Raw genomic sequence first — 4,536 nt, 5'->3', positions numbered from 1 at the left:
GGGCTAATTGGCGGGTGTCGTGCACTCCAAGTCCCAAGGTCTTCCAAGCTTCAAGAAATAACCATTCTGTGGGGTCCCCAAAGAGAAACATTCAAGGGTATCTCTGTTCTGTTTGTTAATTACAAGAAGCAGATTGCCCTGGTGATGGGAGGGGGGGCTAAATTAGGAGGGGCAAGGAGACGATCAGTAGCGTGTGGAAAAGATGCCTGACATTTAGAAGCATCCAGAAAACTTTATTCCTTTCAGCCTACCTTGAAATGATTCAATCCCCTAAACCCATGGGGGAGACACGCATTGTATTTTTCGTAGTCTGCATGGATGATTGGTCTTTCCCTTGTGTAGGATCAGGAAAACCTCAGGTAGCCCATGGCTATTTGGAGGTGGAGGCAGTGTGTGCCTGTGGATGTGGGTGGAGTGAGGATTAAAAGGTCCTGGATGCATTAAGAAAGAGATTGCAGGCCAGTGGGCAAAAAGGTCATGGAGCACAGCAAGGGTCGTGACCTGGCCCTGAACAATGGCGGAGGGATAGCAAATGTAACCAAATATAATGATGTACTTTACAGCCATGCCAAGAATTGATACTTTGGCTAATAACTAGAGATGGCCCCATGGGTTTTAAATTGGGAAACCGTGTGAGCAGCTCAGTGTTTCAGAGAGAATAACTTATGTGCAGTTTGAAGCATAGGTTGAAGACAACACTATCAGCCGCAGGGTTATTGGCTCATCTGTCCGTGGTAAGAGTGATAAGGCCATAAAATAGAAAAGAGAAGTGGTGAGGTCCTTAATTAAGGCGTTGGGAATGGAAATGATAGAAGGGAATTCAAGGGCACCTAGAAAACACAACAAAAAAGTACTTGGCCATCACAAGAGAAGATTAGGGGAAAATCTAAAATATCTCTCTTCTGGCTTTAGTAAGTGGGTTGATGAAGGTTGAGACCAGTAACCCAAATAAGAAAAACGTTTGTAGATAAAACACAGAGAAAAGAAATGGTTCTGAAATAGCTGAATGTATATTCTTCCATTAATTCACTTTGGAAGTTTGATCCTTTGCTTTCATATTGATGAAAGAAGGGTCTTCTTGTCATTTTCGTCCTGCTAGGCTTGACTTTTTATTTTCTTTAGCTAGCACTGTGTGCTTAAAATTTTGAATTAGTTGCTAAGATTTAAAAATAAGAAACATTTTACATAAAAATCTGGATTTCTGACTGCTGGTGAAAAATTGAAACATCTGTGTGATGGTTAATTTTATGTGTCAACGTGACTGGGCTAAGGGATGCCCAGATAGCTGGTAATATATTATTTCTGGATGTGTCTGGGAGGGTGTTTCCAGAAGAGATTAGCATTCGAATCAGTTGACTAAGTAAAGAAGATCACCATCGCTAAGTGGGTGGGTATCATCTACTCTGTTGAGGGACTGAATAAAACAAAAAGGCTGAGGAAGGGTGGGTTTTCTTCTCTGCTTGAGTTGAGACATCCAAATTCTCCTGCCCACTGGCACTTGTGGTTCTCAAGTCTTTGGCCTCAGACTGGGACTGATGTTATCAGCTCTCTGGTTCTCAGACCTTTGGACTAGGACTGAATTACACCGCCAGGTTTGCTGGTTTTCCAGTGGGCAGCAGACTGTGGGACTTTTTGACTTCCATACTTGCATGAACGAATGCCTATAATAAATCTCCTCTTATATATATCTATATATTCTACTGAGTCTGTTTTTCCTGAAGACTGATACAATCTGCTTAAATCAATAATCCCTTTAGACTGGACATATGCTCTCCAGTTTGGCCTAATCCCTACCACTCCCCATTGTCTCCTTCACAGGCTTGTTTCACTCATTCATTTTTCCCTGTATGAGACCTATAGGGAGCAGATTCTGTCAAAACTCTACCCTTAATCCTTCCGCCTGTGCCCCAGAGGTTCTCCTTAGATAGTCCACCAGGTTCCTGTATCTTTCTGTCTGAAGTTGTTCTCTTTCCATTGGAGTATAACTGCTGCATCTGTAGACCAGGCTAGAGGCACCAGAGAGTTAGCCCCACCCCCACCCTAATAACTATCAATGAGGGATGGGAGTTGTTGGATAAAGACCCAGCTTTCTTGCCATCTCATGAGATAGTTATGAGGGGTTTCCAGGCAGTCTATCAGAGAGTTCCCAGCAGGACTGAGCCCCAGTTGCCCACTGTGGTGACCCACTCATTCCCACACTTTATGAACTGTCTCCATTTTCCTGGCCCACTTTCCCACACTTTCACATGCTTCACGGGCTCACCTCCAAAATAAGTTCCTTGCACCCAAATTCTTGTCTCAGGAACTGTGTGGAGGCAGCTCAAACTAAGACAGGACCTGCAACCAATTCAATGTGCCATCTCTCAATTAGACCATCTTCTGGGTCCTACCCGCTCTTCAGTTTCGGTGTCAGATGGGCAGAGATAGAAATGACCTTAGAGGAAGGGGAAGCTAAGGACCACAAGTGAATTGTCTGAGGTCGCACAGCATGATTTGCTCCAGAGACCGAGGCCCTCTCTCCTGACTCCCAGGCCAGTGCTCCATCCACGACCTCACGGGTGGCCAAGAGATCGCACCCACATCAGCCAAATCCAGCAACTGCTTATTTCTGAAACTACAGTTTAATCAGAACATGACCCTGTTCACCTGCTTATTGATTGTCCCTGGCTCTCTCACCTCCTTAGCAATACTGAGTGGCTGCAACAGAGATCATCCAGCCCACGAAGCCTAAAATATTCGCTATCTGGGAATGGAAGGTTGTTGACCCTTGCACCATGCAGTCGTGGTATTGAGGGCACCACAGTCTCCTGGGCTCACTTACAGGTACAACAGTAAGAACAGTCTCTCCTTTTCACGTATGCTCAGTGGAGTCGAAATTGCAACCACCTCCTTTTTGTTCAGCCAGCAGAGGATGTTCGTGGCAGAGCCAAAGGACCAAGGCTGCGACTCTGACTTCTCTCGATAAATTAATTTATTATTTAAGCACATCTGCCTGTTTATTTAGAGAGGTGCAGTGGCCTCCACTTGTGCACTTGTGGGGAGGAAAACATCACACTGAGATCTCAAGTGTCACAGCAATTAGTCAAATGGGAAAAGATGCTGCTCTAGGATGTTCAGGGACACTGTACTTGATAATCTTTAATTTGCTCAATATTACAATTAAGGTAACTTCAAATGTGTTATAGCCTTAATAATGTCAACATGTTTCCATTATCTCGGGTGTACATATTATTTTTAACCTACTTCACACACAAGAATGTATTAATGCATTTTTTGGCTGCCGGTAAAGTGGCCCTCTAACATGCTTGTGAAGGACTTAATAACCTTGTAGAAATGTTTTACTGATGAGTATTTAAAAATTATTGGAAAATCACTCGGTAAGGATTGAAAAAAAAGTTCCGCTACATTACCATTGGCTGGAAAATAGATTTTCACGAGGAGAGACGCAATCAACAGAAAGACAGACAAAACTAATGTTGTGGTGACGAAAGAAAGATAGGAGCCGTGAGGGAAATATAGCTGAATTAGAAGTCAAAGAGCTGGGGGGGGCTTCACAAGTCATTAGCTGTGTGATCTTGGGCAAGTTGCTCAACTTGTCTGAGAGGTAGTTTCTGCATCTTTAGCTTAAAAAAGCCCTGCCTGGTTCCAGCAGTGTTCATGTGATAATATGATTAATCGAAGCTGGTAAAAGAGTTGTGTCAACTATATGGAGCTATGCAAATGTCCATTATTATCTCACGAAGCTAGGGACAAAAAATATTGGGATGATGAGTGACGTTGTTTGCCATGGTCATTTATTGCACTGTCCAGTGGTATTTTAAGACAATTAAATATAAACAAGAAGAAGAAGAGACTTAGGGGACAATTTATTTCCTCCATCTTAGAGCCGCCTAGGCAGAAATGACAGATGATCACCTTTGCCCAACGCAAGGGAGGGAGAGAGCAGCTTGTGACGTGGCAACCACAAAATGGAGTCTGTGGGAGTCATGGTTTTCGTACCACACTGAGAGTGACCAATGACCAGTGCCTGGTTTTATTTTCTTATTTTGGGAGCAACTTCACTAACCTTAGGCAGTTGTTTGTGTCCCCTCCTGCTTCACCAAGTTTTCAGAGACAGGCATAACCCTGTGCCTGGATTATTGAGGTAAACATTTATGTAACTCCAATGCCTTCCACTGGTGTGAAATTACTGATACGTTGGGATCCTCCATTTTCCCTAATTAGACCAGTGAGTGAGGGATTTGCAGAAACAATTCCAGAGACTCTCACTTTAATATTAACTAATGTGCACTTGGCCTACTTTTTGATTTTCCCACTGAACATATAGGGTCAGTTTCTCATCTTGCTTGGCGCCCCTGTGGAGTAAGCTCTGAGCTCGGAACTGCAATGTTTTCCAGGGCGGTGTCTTTCCTCCCGTTACCTCTCTCTTTCCTTTGCCTCCCACTAGGATTTTGTTCGCTGTCCATCCAGCTACGCCAGCTATATTTCATGGGGCTCTAGAACGATTTTGATAGGGCTTTTCCAGAGAATTCAATT

The sequence above is a fragment of the Prionailurus bengalensis genome, chromosome C2 (genome assembly GCF_016509475.1).
Source record: "Prionailurus bengalensis isolate Pbe53 chromosome C2, Fcat_Pben_1.1_paternal_pri, whole genome shotgun sequence".
Classification (NCBI taxonomy): domain Eukaryota; kingdom Metazoa; phylum Chordata; class Mammalia; order Carnivora; family Felidae; genus Prionailurus; species Prionailurus bengalensis.
Note: the sequence above shows the minus strand (reverse complement) of the source record.